Source organism: Desmodus rotundus, chromosome 2 (assembly GCF_022682495.2).
Source record: "Desmodus rotundus isolate HL8 chromosome 2, HLdesRot8A.1, whole genome shotgun sequence".
Classification (NCBI taxonomy): Eukaryota; Metazoa; Chordata; class Mammalia; order Chiroptera; family Phyllostomidae; genus Desmodus; species Desmodus rotundus.
The window spans coordinates 207938584-207958940 of NC_071388.1; the positions used below are offsets into that span (position 1 = coordinate 207938584).

Consider the following 20357-nt stretch of genomic DNA (forward strand, 5'->3'; position numbering starts at 1 on the left):
AACAGACGGGGATCGGTTAGGAAGGTCCCACGTCCCGGGCACCCCTGGGGCCTTTCACAGGCTCCCATGCGGGTGTCAGTCGGGTGAAGGCAGATCGGCGACTGTCGCGTTTTCCATTCTTGGTGTCATGTGGGGGCCCCTGTGGGTGACTTTTGGAGGAAAAAGCATCAGGAGAACCGACTGGGGCCGTCCAGGGGCAGAGAGATGGGGGAGCAGCTGCCCTTTGCGTCCCTCGTAGTGGTAGCCGGCCTGGAAGCTGCCGGCGCCGGGTCATGGTGGGTTGTGGCTCGAACTCTTCTCCGGGAACGAACACTCAGTTCTCCCCGGCAGCTCCTGCAGGGCGTCCTGGCCCGAGCGTCGGGCCCCGGAGTGCGCACCGGGAGCGCCCAGGTCTGCCTGGAGAGGGCAGAGGACACTGCCCAGTGCTGGCGGCTCCGGGGTCAGTGCAGCGGGGGAGCCGGGGACAGCCCCGCGGCGGAGCGCGGGGGAACTGCGGAGGCTGATGCGCGCGGATCGCAGCGCGGAGCCCGAGAACTGCGGCTGCCCGTGGGCAGGTGGAGCAGACCTCTGAGGAGCTGGGTGACTCTGGTCCCAGCCTTGAACCTGGACAGTCCGAGAAGGGGCTCCTCGCGCGCCGCGTCCCGGCCTCTAACACCGCGGGGGAAGTGCCCGGGGTCCAGGCTGGGAAACAGGTTTGGAGGGAGTGGGAGCCGGGGCTGGTCGGTCCGCGGGAGCCCGCAGGCAGGCGGGGCACGGCTGCCGAGAGCCCCGGGAGCTCGGTTCGCTCCGGAAGAACGTTCAGGGCTTCCCGCCGGGCGCCTGGTCCTCAGACACCTTGGAAATCCCTTCAGAAGGGCTCTAACCACCAAGGCGCCTTCCTTTCCAGAAGGCTCTGTGGGGTAGTGGCTTCCGCGGCACATGGAAGGGTGCAAGATTTATTGGGGGGGATGTTAAAAAATCCTTCCTACTCAGACTGTTTAGTTGCTTGCTCACCTGGCAGTGTTTTCCTGTAAAACCTCCACGTTGCACAGCAGGAATTTGGATCACTCAGGAGCCCGCGGCCGCTCGCTCTCCCAACAGGCTCGTGTCTTTTTCACCCGGTTCTAGATCTGAAAATGTTTTTGTTGTGCCCATGGAAGGCTGATCTAGCACCGGTGGGTTTTATTTTTGTATGTTTTTAATTTCCATGCCACCGAAAATTCTCCTGACGAAATCGCCCTGTGAATCAGGGATCGGTGCCCAGACCCTGAACAAAGACGGTTAGCGGAGAATAGCGCCTGGGAATCTTCTCCTATCTTTGTCAAAAGCAGATGGAAAGTGTCTCGACCACGTACTGCTCTAGGAAGGAGGGTTTGGACTGGCTGCGTACTGAAATGCTGCAGGAGGATGATATGGGAATTCTGGGGTTTGCTGCCTAAATTGTGAGCTTCCATTAGTCAGCCCCACTTACCCGCAGAGCAGCCATGGTTTACGGCACATCTGAAATACGAACAAGCGGAGGAGGAATGTCCTGTTTTAAAAATACACACATGCAGCTTTGCGTAAGGAAAATGCCAACAAAATTATCATTAAGATTTTCCTCGAGAAAATTACTGAGAACAAATACCAGGAGATAGGATTTAGTGCAAAGTCTAGGAAGGTCATTTAAAATTCATTACAAAATAATGGCATAGCCAAAACTGAGAGAATCAGACAGAGGTCACGACTAGGGATGATATAAAAATAAAAAGTCGTGCTTGTAATAAGTAAGTGAGGTGTTAAAGAGTTTGTTATGGACAAAACCCTTAAAACATAACAGGTAACAATTCAGCTGGAGAACACGTGGTCTCTAGGGGGTCCATTTCATTTTACTTTTGTAAAATTGAATCTAGGTGACTAGCTCCAATAAACAAGTCTCTCTAAGTAGATGGATGCCTGCTCTGCCCAGGAGGAGGCAACGCGGATGTTCCTGACGGAGGAGCAGCCGGGCGCAGCTCCTGTTTGCTCACCAGGCAGACACTTGGTGTTCTTTCTGCCTTTAACCCACTCGTCTCTATGAGTATCAGTGCGATCAGCATTGGTTGTATTTCCTGAAAATGTTGCTAAATGGCATTTCTTATGTATTTGTTGACAGGCTAACAAATTTGTAACATGTTAAAGAAACGTTAGTTACATGTTTCAGCAGAGAATTTCTAGACCTTTCAGGAAGGAGTGTGTGATTTTAATGTCTAACATGAGATGTGTATACCCCCCCCACACATACATGAACCTGTGATGTGTATGTACCCACACACACACATACGTGGACCTGTGTCTGGATGAACAGCAGCCACGATAAAAAAGTCTAACACTGCCTTTTGATATAAAGAGAAACAGGAAATCGTAGGGCTGGTGCTGATATTTATCCTGACTCTCCTCTCTGGCCTGGTATTTAAAAACACAGAGAGACAATAAATCAGGTGTCTTTGGGCCGTCAGCTGGGTTCATCCAGTGGAAAACTCTCTGAGGACTTTTCAGTATTTTCATTAAATGCCTGGGCTTCGGGAGCAGGATCGGAGGCACCTGGTGTGGAGAGGGGGGAGGGAGGCGACGATTACTTATTGGACCTTTCTTTCCTCTTTTCCCCTCTTTGTGGTTAAAAAAAAACCCTCTAACTTCTGCAAAGTCCACACAGATTTTCAGCGGGTCACCACGCTCAGCACACGGACCTAGTTTTTCTCTGAGGGCTGGAGTTACTTTCGAGAGCAGAGCATGGCCCTCTCAGTATCCAATATGCATAAGTTTTTCCTCCCTCCCGAAAATTCGCTTCTTGGAGGTGTTCGTTCACTGCTGTGAGCTGAATGCTAGCTGGTCTCAAAAGAAACTGAGTTGCCGTGGAGAGCGGACATGCGGAGTCTCAGTAGAGCGTTTGATTGGTCAGAAGCGGCAGAATGACCGGCTGAGCTACCTGCACGCTAAGCAGTGTTTGGGGATGAAGTGCCCGTCAGTGAGATCGGGCGTAGGGAGCTGACCTCGGCATGTGGATATTGTCCCTTCCATAGCGCTCCAAGGCCTGGCGATCCGTCAGGCCACGGCCAGGCTGGAGGGCTGGGCTTGGAGGGTGGCCGTTGGAGGTCGACTGAGCTAGAATGCTGTGCTGAGCTGTACTAAAAACGGCACTACTTTCACACAGGTCTTGAGCCTGGAAACCCCGAGTTTGCAGCATCCCTGCATCGCCGCATCGTCCTTGGCAGCGGCACAGATGCCAGGTTCCCGTTGCCTGGCACGGAGCTCGTAAAGTAAACTCTGTGAGCAGAGCACTATAACTCAGAGTTTTAGTTTAAGTCTGGGTTTAAAAAAAACAAATATTTTAATAAACCAATTTTAAAGGCTGAACTTTTATGACAGTTTTTAAACTTCGTATATATTTTAATCTATTCTCACTGGTGTCTTTAAAACCCCGTGAATGTGCGCTGGAATGTCTGTTTATATTTGTGCCTTTTCATGGGAAAGGATAAATGTGCTGCAAAAGGCAAAGCAAAGACAAAGCTCTCCACCAGCAGAGAGCTCACGGATGAGGCCATAAAACTACAAGACGAGACGAACACGTTACTGTAGCCAAGAAACAGAAAGCCATAAAGAAGAAGTAGATTCTAAGAGATACAGACATGGATACATTCAAAGGAAAGCCAAGATGAAACACTAAAAACAGAAACTGCTTAAAAAGATGTTCCCCGTGGCCACCTGAGTCCGTGCCCCCCACAGGGTGGTAGAGTATGGAGCGTGCGTGCACGCACAGGTGTGTAAAACTGGTGAACTCAGGGCGCGGGCTGCAGACGGTGTGGGGGCCAGCTTCCTGGCTGTGACGCTGTGTGGCAGCCGTGTGAGGTGCTGCCGCTGGGGAGCCCAGGCTTGAGGGCGACGGGTCTCTCGGTGTTATTTATCACAACTTCGTGTGAGTCCATAGGGGTCTCAGAATAAGTTTTAAAAAGTTACCCCACAAGAATTAAAATGTTTCTAATTCAAGTGAGTAAATTATACCAGGAATTATTATGCGTTATCTTACAGTGATAAACTAAAAATATAAAAATATGCATTTTTGAGCAAAAGTCCAGTTTTTCCTGATGTAGTTTGTATTACTGCACTTCTTTTCAGAATCTGAGAAATCTCAACATATTTCTTATATAGAATTAATTAGAGGTGGTTCTTTAAAATTCTTAAATAGTAGAATTCCAGAAATCTGAGAAAAATACCAATCCATACATTTATTCCTATACTAATGAAGAGCATGTTTTTTCAGAGACATTTTAGGCAACATTTACCTGAAACTGGCACATTTGCTTTTAGCTAAGTCTGTACTGACTTATGCACACAGGCAGACACACGCTCTTCTAAAGGCTGTGATTTATAAAAATTATTCACTAAGCAGCATAGACTCTAAAGGTTTAGTATTTAAAGTAATACCAAGTTGGGGGGGGAGACAGACAGGGATGAGGGTGGGGAGAGAGAGAGAGAGAGAGAGAGAGGGAGAGAGAGAAGCCTCCACTCAGCTGTGGTTATTTTAAATTAGTATTTGTTTGTTCTAGGAACATATTTTGTATTGGGTTCAATAGTAAACCTTTGAATGCAACTTAGTTTCGGGAAGTGTGCGTTAATTTCATGTTAGTTCTGGAATGAGATACCGTGACATGTGATTGGATCGCGGTGTGGCTTCCACGCCGATGTGAACCACGATGGGGTTTTTCTTCAGTGATTGCTGACGGCTGTCACGTTAGAAGGAGACTGGATTCAGAAATTGGAAAGGCCACCATGTAACTTCATCCTGACATGAGAGAAGCCTTTAGCGGTTAGTTGAAAATAGAGTCATTTGGAAGCAAAACAGTGTTTTACGTGCTTTGAATACCTACACCGTTGTTGTACCCAAGACCTGACTGTTTGGAACCCTGCAGTCCTGGGTGGTGAGTGAGAGGGCCTGTGACCGAGTGCTGCGTGCCTGCCCTCCAGGTTTCCTGCCACGATATCCTTTTCCTTCCTGTCATTCGACCAGGCAACCAGTCCGATGACCCAGTAGAATTGTAACCTCGCTTCTCAAATCCTGGGAGCAGTGCCTTTAACACCAGCACGTCCCTCCCTCCTTAAGGTCAGAATTTCTCCACCGATTAAAGGAAGGACAGAGTTGAACCTGAAGAACTTTCAGTTTTCAAGTTCAGTTATTCTGGAAAATATTCTTTCTTCTCAGCTCACATTCAGCCTTTAAAAAACAGCCACCGGCGTCTTTGGGGGGAAAATTATAAATTCAGTTATGTTGTCTGGCATTGCATTTGTATTTCTCAGAAGTTTGATGGCGAGTTCACATTTGTTTTTCTGGCTGTGCAGCTCTGGTGTGTGACTGATGGGAAAGATTTGGAGGAAAAAAAAAACCTCTTGATTTTTATTAACCCTTTGATGGCCACCGAGCATCAGGCCCCAACCAGGAGGCTGAGGTTCGTGCTGTGGTCACGGAGCGGCTCATGCGGGACACCGGCCGGCCGGCTGGTCTCAGCCTTTTGCTTGTAGGGGGGAGTTGAAGGGAGCCTTTATCTGACTCCCCCACGGGGAACAGATGCCCAAACTTGTGTTGTAAATGCTGTTTTTCTGTGCTGCACAAATAAAATGCCACACTAGCCTTTCTGTTGAATTCTCTGTGAGTATGTCCCTCTCCTGAAGAGATTCGAGAGATTTCCGCCTGCTTCAGAGGCGAGCAGAGGCTCCGGGAGAGAGAGCTTGTAAAAGAAATACACTCCCTAAAAGAAAACACGAGCTGTGGCTTCCAGTCCGCCTCGGCTGCTCAGCGGACGGCTGAGTCTTCTGCTTTGAACGTGCGGTCGGACCTACCGCAAGCAGGCAGCGTGGTCCTGAGGCCACGAGGTCCAGGCGTCAGTGCTGAGTGGCTCCTTCCTTCGTGAACCTTGGCGTGGTTGGTCGCTGTGCTCTGCAGAGGTGCAGAGGGCTTGGAAGGCAAACGCCAGGGCCTGCGTCACTTTCTGGCCCTGGGGTGCGAAGGGCCTGGTACCTAGTCCTGGGTCCCTTGCTTTAACTCGGAGGAGCGGCGATGCCTGGGCAAGCCGGCCCTGCACCTTAGCCAGATCTGTACACTCTTGCGGGGTCACTCCCAGAAAGCCCGTGTGAATTTAAAACCCCACCCTTAATGAGATGGCCTCAGTGATGCCCAGCCAAGCACTTACCGTGCCTTCGGGAAACGCCGGCACTGCTGGAAAGGGTGGAGGGAGGAAGACGTGTTCTTTTTTTTCTCCAACTGAGCATCGTGTCTCTGTTGGATTCGGCTGATGAACCACGTGTTCGTCGGAGTTCCGTGTTCCTGAATTCTCACCGCTCCACGTCGTGTGCCCCGTACACATTGGTCCCTAGCGATTCCCCTGAATTCGCCTGGCCACCTGACCTCCCCTCTCTCCGGACACCTGTGCGGAGGTGGGAACCTAAGAGAGAACGATGGGACCTGTGCACGCTTCTCCTGTCTGGTGAGTGTTTCTTCTCCGGCCACGCCCCCAGCACACCCTCTCGAGTGTCTTCTTTAGCTGAGACCTCATTTTTGGTGATGGCGGTGGTGGTGGCGGTCACTGAGGTCTGGCTAGGCTTTCGAGGCATAAGAAGTGATAAGGGACGAACCAAAAGCCCCGAGTCAGGTCCCAGGGGCAGCCCCGTCACACGGGGGAGTTGACATGCCGTCAGGACCCTTGAGCGGAGCGTTTCTGGAATTGGGGGGCTGCTCAGGGATAGACGTGCTGCCACCTGTGCGCTCAGTGACTCTCGCTCCTTAGTTGCCTCCATCCCTGTTTTCTAGGAAAATCGTTCCATTGTCACCAGAACAGAAGGGCCCCCAGGGGAAATCCGAGCCCTGGAAACGGGGTGTGCTTGTGTTGATTTCTCTTGTGCAGAACGACCTGCGTGGGTGACCCCCAAACCGCGCGTGGCTCGTGTGGGGACCCCAGGTATGTCTGGGGCGCCCACCTCGAGGGGCCTCTGGGGTAACTGTAGCAAAGGGCCACGCAGGGAGGTCCTTTCAGGACAAAATTAACGCAAGGCTGCTTTGCTGGATGTTCAGTTGTTGCCAATTCCAAAACTCAAGTGGAGTATTTTTTGAGGATAGAGATTTTCTTTTAGTTAAACAATAAGCAAAAGGCATGGACTGGGGTCTATTTATCTGCTCATTTCTACTATTACTGTTATGCTATATCTGCCTTTGTTTTCTTACATTTCGAAAATGAACCATCTTATAAAACTGTATTGTCGAGCAGTGTGAGGTCCTTGTGTGTCTCCTGTGTCGCGGAATACAGACCCGTCGCGTGCGGTCTGTGGCGTGAACAGGGTGCTGCTCTCAGCGGGGACGGAGTAAAGGGGAAAGTGAGGACTTGGCTAGGAAGGGCATCGTGGAGAATTCCATGAGCGACGGGACAGGGCAGGGACCCGGCCGCCTGTTCCCTCTACTGCCTGTTACAGGGACGGCCCCTCCCTCTCGGTCCCCTCCGACGTGAGAGGCTTAGCAGGACAGGGCCCTACCTGTCTTCCCAGAAAAGTGACCCTTTGTAAAAATTCCAACGGGGCCACCTCTGTGCTGCCCTGGGCCACAGCGACTGCACAAGGACCCACAGTGCCTTTGCCTCTCCTTTGCCCCCGGGTATCCAGGCCACCCTGAGAGGGGCAGCCAAGAAGCCCCATCGGTGGCTCCTGCCTGGGAGGAGCCGGCTGCAGGCACCAGGGGCTGCAGGGGCCAGAGCAGGTAGAGTTCCCCGGGAGCAGGGTGGTGGGGATGCAGCAGAAAGGCGCTCAGCTCGCCTGGGTGGTCTGGAGGGACCCCCGGTGGCAGGGAGGGGAGCCAGAGGGAAGAGCCTGCTGGCCCCACCGCCCTCATACTCCGGGGGCCCCCAGTGGACCGGTGGGATCAGCCCGCAGGCCCCACCTCGAAGGCCGGAGTGGTAGCGCTCGGCTTGGCCGAGGTTAATGAAGGGAAGTGGTAACTCTGCCTTTATTTCCTCCTCCTGGAGTTTGTGGCTGCAGACAGCACTCCGAAGTCACATTCCTCTCTGAGCGCTTTGGCTCGTCTGAGGACGGCCGGCTTCCAGGGGAGACCACGCCGCCCACCTCGAGGCCTGCGGGGAAACAGAGGCCCCGGCTCTGCGGCGGAGCCAGAGCCGCGTGGTCCGCCTTGCACAGCGACCCTCTGCGGGACTTCCGCAGGTGACAGGCTCTCGTCCCTCCCAGCTCGCTCCTGGGTCGCGTGTGCTCGGGGGAGCCTGGGTCCAGGCCTCGGCCTCCAGTGTGTGTCACGCGCCTGCTGAGACCCACAGCCACTGTCGTTTCATGCTAATTGCATAATTTCACTTTTTCTAACCCGGAGGAGGGATGCTGGTGCTGTGCGTGCTCCCGGCGTGCTCGGTGCCCGCGGCGCCGCCGTGCGCGGCCTGACGCTGCGGTTCGCGGGTGCTGAGAGCTGGTCCGTGTCGTGGCGACGAGTCGTCAGTGTCACTGTCCACAGTGGATTTTGCAACTTATTGAAGTCATTGTTTCCAGGAGAAACCACATGCCACCCTTTCCCTTAGTAATAAACGTCTCCAACTGGCATCTTTCTATTGCGGGAAACTTTAATTAGTCAGAAACCAAAAGCTGTGGCCTTGGTGGGTGCGGCCGGGTCCCCAGTTAATCTGTGGGGCAAAAGGCATCGCCTCCTGTCTAGGGCGTCCCTTCTCCGGAACGAGACTTCACGATGTGGCCACGGAGTGGGGCACACGGCTCAGTCCCGTCAGCCTGGGGCAAGTCTCAGCCTCCCTGGGCCTCGGTTTCTCCATCGAGCCGAAAAGGGCAAGTGAGTTTCTGATGGTGACCAGGGAGGACCAGTCGCAGAGCCCACAGGCCCCTCTGTCCCTCCCTTCGGTACCTGCCCCTCACGGTTGCAGACGGGCCCCCAGGGGCGCCCGGCGCTGCGGCAGTGCTGTTCACCGTGGCCAGACGGGAAGACAACACCAAGGTCGCCCACCCAGGAAGGGGACGGAAGGCGGGAGGGCGAGCTCTTTCCCCCTGCGACCGGAGGAGCCTGGGAACATCGTGCCGAGTTCGAGAAGCCAGACACAGAAGACCAAACAGCGTGTGATTCCATCTAAATGAAATATCCAGAGCAGGCAAAAGTGAATTCGTGGTTGCCAGGGACTGGGGCAGGGGGTGCGGGGCGGGATCGCTTCTCTGCTGTGGGATTTCTGTTTGGGGCCATGAGAAGGTTCTGGAACTAGATAGGGGTGATGTTTGCACAACAGTGCGACTTAATTCCACCGACTTGTGTACTTTAAAATGGATAAATGATAAATTTTATGTTACGAGTATTTTGCCACCAAAAAGAAAAAGAGCCCGTGACTCAGCCCCGTGGGCCTCTCCGCGGACTGCAGGCGGTGTTACAAGCCTCCAGCTGCTCCCCGGTTTCCAGAGATGCCGTCCAGCTTGTCCATGTGACTCAGTGCGCGTCAGCGACACACGCCTGTCTCGTCCAGTTGTGCTTCGGGGGGAGACTGTTCCTTGCGAAATCCTTTTCCTGTGTGTTCACTGAAAAAGTGCCCCAGGCAGCTGGGAAAGCGTGCTGCTGCTTTGCTGCCCCCTGATGCCAGGGGTTGGGTGGTGGTGCTCCTGGAAGTCGCCCCCCCCTCCCCGTGGGAGATGGCATTCTCACGCTTTGGGGGCTGGGGACAGGGGAGGGCCACGGTTCTGCAGGCTCTGCAGGCTCTGCATCCGCCCAGCAGTGGGCTCCCCAGAGCCAGACCGTTTCAGGCCGGTGCTCGGGCACAGAGATGCTCGAGGGGGTTGACCCTCCACCAGGGGTGACCCAGAAAAGTGGGGCTCAGGCCCTCGGCTGCTCTGGCTGTGAACACAGCAAAGTGGTGTGAGTGCGTGTGGGGCGCTCTTCTCTGAGATGGGGACGTGGGGCAGAAGGGGGCACAGAACCCTTCAGGGCCCATCGGTGGGGTTTGTCTCCTCCCGCCATGCTCCCCGAGCCCCTGGTGCCCTCGGGCCCACCAGTGAGGGGCAGGCAGGACGGTGTCCCGTTGCCCCCTGGTGCTGTGCAGTCTGCCCTGTGGGACCCTCACAGACAGGGACCCAGACTGTGGGTCCAGGAGGACTCTGAACAGCTCCACAGCAGCTGACCGGAGAGCCAGCTGCAGAGAGCCAAGGGAAACTGGGGGGCGGAGGTTGCTGCTGTCACCTGCTCCCGGTCCTCTGGTCCTGGCACAGACACCCCCAGGGAGGGAGGGACAGGCCCCCAGGAGCTGCTGAGAGGCCCTGACGGGGGCAGAGGACAGGACCCCGGCCTCTGCCGCTCCCCTCGTTAAGTTGTGCCGTTGGGCTGACCAGAGCCTGGGTCCCCGTCTGTCACGCTGCTGGTTCCCACAGCGGCAGAGCTGATGTACTGCCCAGCCCACGTGTGTTCCTGGGGGCGCTGTTCTCTCCCGCCACTCTGCTTCTTTGTAGCTGGGCAGGGCTCGTCCACGTCCACACCGCCACGGGCCTGGGGCCCTGCGGCCAGCTCGCCAATCATGGCGGGGTGCGTGGAAGAGTTGGTCTTCAGAGATGCCATTGAGGTGACATGAAGGTGGCTCCCTCCTGCCTACCCCTGTCCTTCTCTCGGTCCCTGAAGCTGGCTGGACATGGATGCCACCCTGGTCCCCCACCCAACTTCTCCCTTAAAACATCTGCACCAGAACCGGCCAGAAGCCAGGCTTCCTGGGGAATGCTGGTGGACGCCTTGGCGTTGCCCCAGCGAAGGCCCGTGGCCCTGTCCGGCAGGGGTCCACCCACGGTGTGCGGCCCCGCCAAGGATGGACCTCAGAGGGATGCCTGGGCGCTGCCCCCCAGAATCCGAGGGACATTCAGGACACTGATGTGACATTTACTGTGGTCACTTCCCAGCCTCTGGTTTCTAGAGCTGGTCCTTCAAAGTACAGCAAGCCCAAGTCAGAGAAAAAGAACTGTTCTGACTACATTACAATTTTAAACTTCTAAATACCAAAAGAAGTCTGATAATCAGAATTACACAGGAGCTGGGAAGGGAGTATTTACAATCTGTCTTACAGTGAATCAGTCTGCTGCCCAGACAGAGAGCCTTCAAAAATTCAGAAGAAAGCCAGACAACCCCACAGGAGAAAACAAGGGAAAACACGAACGCACAAGGGAAGACATTCAGCCAGCCAGTAACTGTATAGTTAGTGTTGAACTTCAACAACAGCCAAAACACTGAAGGTAAAATGGGAAGATGTTGCTCTTTATTCAACTGGAAAGAGTGTGACCACGGACCCCTGAGCTGGGGGAGCTGGGGGCCACCGGGTGGCCCGTGAGCAGGTGGATTGTGGCATCTTTCTCTACAGGTGCTGACGGGTAGGAAAAGACTTCAGGAGAGGAAACACCCTTGGCGCGGGCATCTCCACGTTTTAGGAACCGTCTTGATCGAATGATGCGGGCCTGCCTCGCGGTGACGAAATGCTGGCCATGGCTTTGCTGACGCCGCTGAAGTGTTCCAGACGGCCTGGGCAGCTCTGGAATAGAGGGGTTTATCCAGACCCCGGGACGGGACCCAGTCGGCAGATTTGTGTGTGACGCACAAGTATTTGATGTTGTGAAGGGAAAGGTTGTGTGTGGGGCAGACCCCACGGTTCCAGGTTGAAAATTCAGAGCGCGCCTGGGCGGGCTTGTCCCGGAGAGGTGGGCGGCGGGTCTACCTAAGCCGGCCGGTGCTCGCTCTTTTCGCCTCTCGGCACAGACTGACTACCAGAATCCGCGGCACACCAAAAATATGTTTTTGTCAACCTGACAAAAAGAAAACGATGTAATTGTGACTCGCTCACACTGGAGGCTCCTGCTGTGCCGGCCGTGGTCGTGATTTTACCCGACACTCGAGGGGAAGCAGGTCCTTGGTCGGGATGGGCGGGTCGGGTGGTGCCCCTCGTATCGACTCTTGGGGCGCACGGGTGAAAACCGCTGCTCTGGACCGAAGTGCCAGCGGGAGTTCTTTCCTCTCCTTCTTAGGAGTCCCGCCACTTGCTTTCTTTTCCGAGTTTTCTGCCAGATGTGACTTCTGCAATTTGGGAAAACAAAGCAGTGCTTTTTAAAGAGGGGGGGCCACATTGCAGCCGTCCCTCCCCCTGCTCCGGTGCCCTCCTACTTCCCCCCCAGCCCCCGGCCCCTGGCCCCTCCACAGTGAAGCAGTGAGTGCCCCTCACCCCCAAAATGCCTTCACAGGAAGTGTCCTCACTGCAGCGACCTTGGGTCCTGTGGTGTCAGACGGGGAAGCGGCCTTGCGGACGCAGCTTTATGTCTCCTGTGTGGGAGGCCCTGCGCGACGCGGGCACGCCGTGCCCTGGGGGTCAGGGTGGTTCGGCGCCCGCCTGGCCCCAGCGGACACACGGACTGACCTCTGCACACCGCAGTTGACCCCATGGGCTGGCCCCGCCCTCCGGTCCCAGCACCCCATTTGTCTTTGTTTCCTCCTCCTCCTCCTCGAGGTGCTGGGGGCTGCATGTTCTTCAGCATAAACCGTTTCCAACCGGAGGGAGCACAGTGAACTCACTCTCATCCACCAGCCCACCCAGGAAGGGCGGGGAGGACCCCTCCCAGCCTCCGGGGGCCTCTGTGCTCCCCAGTCCCTGGGAACACAATCCAGTCCCTCCTTCCTGGCTCCTGGCCTCCCAGACACCCCGTGAGGGTTCAGGACTGAAGGGAAAGGTGGAGCTGCCAGTGGAACCCACCCGGTCCCCACCGAGGCCAGGTTCCCTGGGCCCTGGGCCCTCCCATGACGTCCCAGGCACCCCTGCACCTCCTGGGGGCCCACCGACCATGTCCCCAGGCTCCCAGACTCACACTTCTTCTCAGATCCCAGGCACAATCTTTGTACTGGGCCTGCCTCCTTTCACACCCCGGGCTGCACTGGACGTGTTGTTCTGGCACATTCCGGGACCGCGCTAGCCGGATGACTGAATCCTCCTCCTCAGAAAGATGGCTGAGATATTTGTGCAGCTCCGTCACTGCCGGGCAGGGCCGGGGCTCCCAGGAGGGAACACGGGCCCACACCTTCCCCGGCCAGGCTCCTCTGCCCGCGGCTCTCAGTGCACTGAGCCGTGAGCTGTGCATGGTCCTCAGGCCAGACCACCGCCGCCGCTTGCTGCAGAGATGCAGAGAAACTGAGAGGTTAAGGCCGGGCAGGCCCCGCATGGGCCCCCTGCCTGGATCAGCCTGGGGGGTGCGGTGACTCAGAGCCTCGGCGTTTGGTCTTCTGGCTGCAAGTAAACAGAGCAAGGAGGCTTTCATGGGCCGCCAGGGCTCCTGGCCGGGGGCAGGTCCCCACTCCCGAGTGCTGGGCACAGGCGGTCGGGACCAAGACCACGTGGGACCCGGGCGGAGAGGCTGGTACCCTCCGGGCACAGCAGGCCCGAGAACGGGGGCAGGGGTGCAGGCCCTGGCTGCTGTGCAGAGATGCTGGGCCAGGTCCTCCTGCCCTGGGGCCGCCTGCCCGGGGTCCTCCTGCCTTGCCCTTCAGAGGCACACAAGGAACACGGTTCCCTGTCCTGCAGCTACCTGCTCCAGACGTACCTGTCAGGTGCATCGTCACAAGCCGTCGCTCTTCTCGGAGCTCCTGTGCTCTAAGGAAGGTGGTCCTTGGGGTCTTCTCTCCTCCAGACCCTCTCTGCGGTCCGGAGTGCGAGGTGCATGGCAGGGTGGGGCCTCGGGGTCTGTGGGAGCCCTGAGAGGCCCATGAGGAAAGCCGGGGTGAGCGCCCAGTGGGCTGCCCCCAGCGCCAGGCCTGGCTGCCAAGTGGTGTGCGGTCCCCCCTCCTTCCCCTGCAAACTGTAAAGGGCAGAGAGAGAGAGGCGCACCGCCTGCTGCCCGGGCACAGTGTGCGGCGAAGGTGAGCAAAGACCCTGTGTGCAGACAGCTGAGCTCCGACACTGGCCCTTCCCTGGTCCCGGCACTTGGCACAGAGTTACCTTAATCCTGAAAAGGGCTCCATGAGGTTGCTCTGACTCCCATTCCCCAGGTGGGAAGACTGAGGGCTGAGGATGCTCAGCTGGAGGCGACCAGCTGCAGTGGGCGGAGCCGGCAGCGGAGCCCAGGCGGCCTGTGCCTCGTGCACATTGTCTGAAACTAGGGCTGCCCTCTGAGTCAAACAGGGCCCAGTGGGCACTCCCTGCGCCCCTGCCCACTGCGTGCGGCGGCCTGGCCAGTTCTGCGCCCGGTGGCAGCCACCCCTGCCTCCCGCTCCACCCCACACACCTGTGTGGTTGGGTTTCAGCGAGTCAGGCCAGGCCCGTTCTCCCAGGACACGGGTGCCCTGGCATCTCCTGGCTCTGGTGGTCCAGACGCACCCACAGACCGAGCCTTCGAATTTGGAGGGCCCAGGGCCCAAGATGACCCTCGGCTTCTGTAGGATTTAGAGTCTGTGGGTTTGGAGTGCGTCTTCCTGCTGGGGCATCAGGAACACGTTCCTGCCCACTCAGGGACCCCCGCTGCCTCTCAGACGTGTGCGGAAGATCACAGGCAGACGTAATGCTCTCCGGCAGTGAGGACCCCCACCCCCGGCCCCGGCCGTCCGCCCAGCGCGGGTGAGCAGCGTGATTCCCAAGGATGCAGCACTGTTATTGCCACACAGTGCCCAGCGGGGAGGGGGCCCTTCCTCCCGGCCTGTCTCTCGGGACCTGCGACCCCTCTCTCCAGCTCATTCTTTTTTAAATCTTTGTTTATTTTTAAAGTTAAGACTTTACATTTTTTAGAGCAGTTTAAAGTTCACAGAAAAATTGAGGGTTAGGTACAGAAATCCCCCATGTGCCCCTGACCTCCCCACTGTCCGTGTGCCCCTCCGAGTGGAGCATCGTTGCCATCTGTGACTCCAGACGGACACCTCACCGCCACCCGGAGTCCCCAGTGGACGTTCGGTCCACTCTTGGTGTGGCGCGTTCTGTGGGTCTGGACGAATGCGTCACGCCACGTGTCCACCATCACAGGAACAAGCAGAACAGGTTCACTGCCCTAGAGCCCCTCTGTGCTCCGCCTGTCCCCCGCCCTGCCCTCCGAGCCCTGGCTGCCACGGAGCTCTCCACCGCCTCCACGGCGCCGCCTTTCCCAGCACGTCATGGAGTTGGATCCCCACAGAGCGCGGCCTTCCAGACCGGCTTCGTTCACTCAGCAACGTGCACTTAAGGTCCCTCCACGCCTTTTCGTGGTTTGAGAGCTCGTTGCTTTTTGGCACTGAATGATATCCCACCGTCTGGATGGACCACAGGGCATTTGTCCGTCACCCACTGAGGGACAGCCTGGTGGCTCCGAGTGCAGGCAACCACGAGGGAAGCTGCTGTGAGCATCCACTGCTTGGCCGCCTGGGGACCACGTCTCGGTCACACATGCATCGCCTGGGCGGCCCACAGCCAGGCACGTGGTCTGTGCACCACGTGTTTGCGTGATTCAGAAACAGGGATGGTGGGGGGACCCTGTCTTCCTAAACACACGAAGAACTCGTGCGGTGTCTGCGACACAGAGACGCCCTTTCTCTGTGACAGGGAGAAGCCCCTGTGGTGTGTGACTGCCTGGGGGACACTCCTGGCAACGTGGGGACCCTGGGTTTGCTGGGAACAGAGTCCACCTCATCGTACAGGGCCTCCTCCCGTCCAGAAGCCAGTGGCCGTTGACGGGAAGGGACACCGGACACCGGAGCGAACGCAACCTCCGAACTGCCCTCTGAGGGGGACAGAAAGGGGGAATGGCTACCTGTCGGGGGGAGGCCTGGGGGGGCAGAGGCACACACGGACCGCATTGGGGGCGCGAGTTTTGGGGGTGAAATCCTGTGCATTGTGTTAGCTCCTCTGCCCCCGACTCCTCCAACACCCATTTCCCACCAGGCTGAGTGCGGGGGCTTCGGGAGCGGGGGCAGCACTTGGGGGCGTGTCCAGCCCGACCCTAGCTGCCCCAGGAGGCAAAAGATGCCGCTGGCCGGGTGGCAGCAGAGCGGCCAGGTGGGACGGCGTCTGTGAGACCGCCGTGCTCCTAGCCTGTGACGCTGCAGGACCGCGGCCCCACGCTGGCCTTGGTTGGCCACGTAGCTACCTGGGCTCGGCAGGTGGAGGAATGGGCTGCGTGGCCATCACAGGACAGACAGGACACATTCTAATGGCTCAGGAGGAGCCTCTGCCGCCGGGCACAGGGCAGGGACTGCCGTCTATTCGGTGCCCCCAGACAGCGTGGCGGCTGGCGGGCAGCCATTCATGGAGTTGCTGGAGGCAGGCGTGGGCCGCAGAGGGCTTGCCGTGCTTCAGGTGCAGCAGGTGCGCGCTGGCCACTGGGCTGGGGCCCCCCTGTGCCCTCCGACCCTGAGGTGGTGCCCCCTCCCGGGGACCCGTGATCCTGAGGAGGGAACAGTGCCTGTCCCGGGCTCCCCGGGGAGCCTGCCCTGTGCAGGGTGCTGGTTGGTTTGAAGATGCAGGGGACACAGCAGGTCCAGAGTCAATGGCCTGGCCCGGTCACAGCTGCGTGCTCTGCCCCTCGGGCGCACCTGCCGGGACTGACCATGGATGGGGGCAGCGTGGTGTGGGGAGGCCGTGACGGACCGTGGTCCTGGCGGGGGCAGGTTGTGTAGAGCGGCGTGTGGGATGCTCAGCGGAGGCTGTTTCCACAGGATGAGGCCAGGGGGACTGCACAGCAAGATACAGGTGCGTGCAAAGCTCCCTCAGAAAGCGAGCGGTGTGGCCTGTTCACACAGGGCGGGCAGCGTTTTGGGGAGACTCCTGGAGCCTGCTTCGTGCACCGCCGCCATTTCCCGCGGAGACGGCTTCCTCCTGGGATGGAGCAGTCCCAGCTCTCTGCTAGGTGGCAAGAGCAAATGCACACAGTGGGGCCACAGCCGGCTGGGGAGCTCTGTGTGCCAGAGAACACAGGGAGCAGTGTGCAGCTCCGGCTTGCAGGATGGGAGGGAGGAGTCGCAAACCAGTGGCTGAGCTGCGGTCTCCACCTGGGATGCGGGGGGAATGTCAGCACTCAGCAAGCACCCAGGCCGATTCACAAGTGGGCCGCGGGCTCGAGCAGACACCCGTCCGGAGACGGCCTACAGGGGCCGGTGTGTGCCTGAAAAGATGCTCCACCTCACTGATCGGAAATGCACATCAGAGCCACAGGGAGATGGCCCCTCACACCCGCTAGGGTGGCTGCTGCCACCAAACAGCGAAGGGGAGTCAGGCGGACACTGAGAAGAGGGAGCCGCGGGCACTGCTAGTGGCTATGCGCACGCTCCGGCCGTGGGGGACACAGCACAGCGGTCCCTGAAAAACCTGCAGGTGGAACTGCCACGTGATCTGGCCATCGCACTTTCGGGGTAAACCCAAAGGAACTGCAAACGGTCTTTCAGCAGGTGCCCATGCCCGGCGTTCGGAGCAGTGTCACCACTGCAGCTGGAAGGCGGGCGCCGCCCAAGTGGTGGCGGGGGCTGGGTGGGCGGAGAACTGTGAGTGGGCCCTCCGCAGGAGGGAAGACGACTCGGCCTGGAAAAGGAAGGGCACTCTGACCCCGCTGTAAAGGAACCCGGAGGATGCGGGGCTGGGGGAGAAGGCCACAGAAGGACAGGGACCGGATGATTCCGCTCACACGCGGCGCCCAGTGAAGTCAGGCGCAGAGGCTGGGCTGGGCGAGGGCAAACGGGGAGCAGTTCCGTGGGTGCCAAGGTGAGGTTTTGCAGGATGGAAAGAGTTCTGGAGGCTGACACCACAGTGTGGACGTTAACTCGGCAGAGCTGCACTTGACAATGGGCGCGATGGTCCCCTCTGTGCTCTGTGTTTCCTACCGTTTAAACCACTCAGGGGTGCCTGGAGGCCTCCTGAGCGGGAGGTTTGTGTTAACTGGAAGGGAACCACTCTGGGCAGGCCCTCCTCTGCCGGCGGTACCTGTACCAAATCCCCCGGAGTGCCCCGGGGCAGTTCTGACAGCTCAGGGCCGAAGAGTGGGCCCTCGGACTCAGAGGCCGGCCCCAGCAAGGGCTGGTTCGGTGCTCATTGGACCCTTGCTCACCACAAGGGGGCAGCATTCTGGCCGCCGCGAGGGGACCCGCGCTGGACTGTGGTGTGGGCTGCAGGGCCTGGCCCGCCTGCGGGTCTGGAGGTTCAGAGGTGCGTCCGTCAGGGCTCCGAGCACCTGCTCCTTGGAAGCGATGCTCACACGTTTCGAGGAGGAGGCCGAGGCCGAGCCCTTGCGGAAACTGGAGCCCACAAGTGTCTTTTGTCTGTATTGAGATTTGGTAACTTTTCAGCCAGGTCTGTGGAGGAAGGAGTGATACTCTTTTCAAAGAACCGAGTTAAATGTCCGCTAATCTGATACAGACGTGTCTTCTAGGTCATTCAGACGAAGGGCTTCAGAACGGTGGGTTTTGTTTTCGGAGCTGAATTATGAAGTAGCGCGTGGCCTGGGAGGGGGGCGGGCCCAGCTGGCCCAGCACAGGTTCGGTTCCTTGGGGCACCCGGGCAGCTCGCTGGACAGGTGGCCGGTGGTTCCCGTTCTTCGGACGGACCCTGTGGCGTGCCAGGACCTCCGGCCCAAAGCCCACACTCCGGGGACTAGTGCAGAGTCGCTCGTTTTACGCACCTGCTGGCACCCTGGGCTTGTCCTCCTCGTCGGCTGCCCTGTCCCCAAACCCTTCCTGGGAAAGGGGGCTCCCTGTGCATCGGCTCAGCACTGCCGCACACGCATCCCTAGCTTGCCAGTCCGTATTCTCCCGGGAAATGTTAAGGGTTCACTCGTGTTCTGCAGCGAGCGGAGACGCACTCCACGTCTTGGAGAAGTTAGGGACTCCTGGGGAATGGTGACGGGTGGGGCCATCTTCCCGGATTAGGAGGTACCAAGGCCGGTGACCCAGGGGCTTAGCAGCTACCATTTTTCCCGGGGACACACAGCAATTTGGAGAACACAGCCGCCCAGTCTCTCTCATTAAAGGCGGTGTGTGACTAGGTCCAGAAAATGAGAACCTGATTTGCCGAAAATCTGGACGTCCGTGCTGCGGTCGCTTGTCTGGATTGTACACAGGGGCCGCTTTAGCCCGTGCCGAGTGGCTTGGAGTCCCGCTGAGTCACCTGACGTTCTTCTTTTGCAAAAGGCAGGTAAGGACGCAGGCCCAGGAGCTCCCCGCAAGCAGAGGCTGCGTCTGTGGTGGTGCCCCGGGCTCCCTCCCTGCCGGCGCCAGTCCTCCCCAGCCCATCCCCAACCACCGGCGGTCGCTTTCTAAGGACTAACCCTCGGTTCTGCCACCCTCTCCGGAAGAAGCTGCAGAGGCTCCCGTCCCCATGAGGGAGGTCGAGGCATCGTTCAAATGCCCCTGAGCATCCATTAAATGCCCTCGGGTGGGAGAGCGAGGCTGCCCGACTGGGAGTCGGGGGTCTCTCTCTGTCTCCCCCACACGCACTCGCACCCACTGTTCCCCCGGGGGAGCACGGCCGTCCTCTGTGGGCAGCTTTGTCCTGAGTGCACCAAAGCCCTGACAGGAAGGAAGGGCGGCAGAGTGCACGCAGCTGGGATGGGCTTGTTTCCTCTGACTACCAGAAGTTTCAGGACCCAAGGGACACAGCGTTGGCTCTCCCACCTCCTGAAAGCTCTGACACCCTGCTCAAACGCCGGCCGAGGGACGGGCCACCTGGAGGCCACCACGGTCTCGGGCTGCAGTCAACCGAGCTCTGTGCCTGCTCCGGGTGGGTGTGGTGGGCACTTGGCCCCTTGCAGAGCCATGAGGACAGATCGGGGGGGACCAGCTGCAGGCTTTAGCCAAGGATGGGGAGGCCACTTCTGAGACTCCCTGACAGCACTGCCCACTGCTGCAGACCCCGCCTGCCCCTCCCTTGGCCCCCATGAGGCGGGGGGGGGGGGGGGGGCGGAATAATTCACCCACAGGGCAAAGAAGAGAAAGTAAGATCTCCGATGCAGCCAAGCCAAGGGCGCGTCCCTGTCGCTGTGTCCCGCGTGGTGGGCGCACGTCGGTGAGGAAACCCTGGCAGGGACCGGTTCGAAGCGAGCTGGACATTCAGGAACCTGAGGGAGCCAAGAAAATGCCGTGAACTTCGGCTCCCTGACCGGGTCACGGGATGGCCATAAATCAGGCCAGACAGATTCCCCTGCTGTTAGTCACTCGGCCCCGTTCCTGGGGGTCACAGGTCTCTGCAGATTTCTCCCCTGCCCCCGCCAAGGACCAAGAATAAATAAATATCTGAGTCGATGGCCAGGTTAGCTTACAGAGCCTTGGCGGAGACGCCTGGAATCGCACTCGGCCGGAGGGAGAGTCTGCTTCACGAGATTCTGATGCAATAGAGAAAAGTGAACGAGAGACCAGGGACCCGTTTCTTGTGGGGCTT

The 20357-nt window shown here is 58.2% G+C and overlaps 1 protein-coding gene and 1 long non-coding RNA gene across 2 annotated transcripts in view; one reads left to right on the forward strand and one right to left on the reverse strand.

Moving 5' to 3' along the window:
* The window catches only part of TWIST2 (twist family bHLH transcription factor 2), a 35996-nt gene that overhangs the window by 818 nt on the left and 14821 nt on the right, over positions 1-20357 (forward strand). The window lies entirely within an intron of this gene.
* Positions 11251-13135, reverse strand: LOC139440662 (uncharacterized). Its single transcript, XR_011650843.1, has 3 exons — positions 12850-13135; positions 12213-12324; positions 11251-12067 (listed from the first exon to the last, which is right to left on the reverse strand). It is a non-coding gene; the product is annotated as an uncharacterized lncRNA (long non-coding RNA).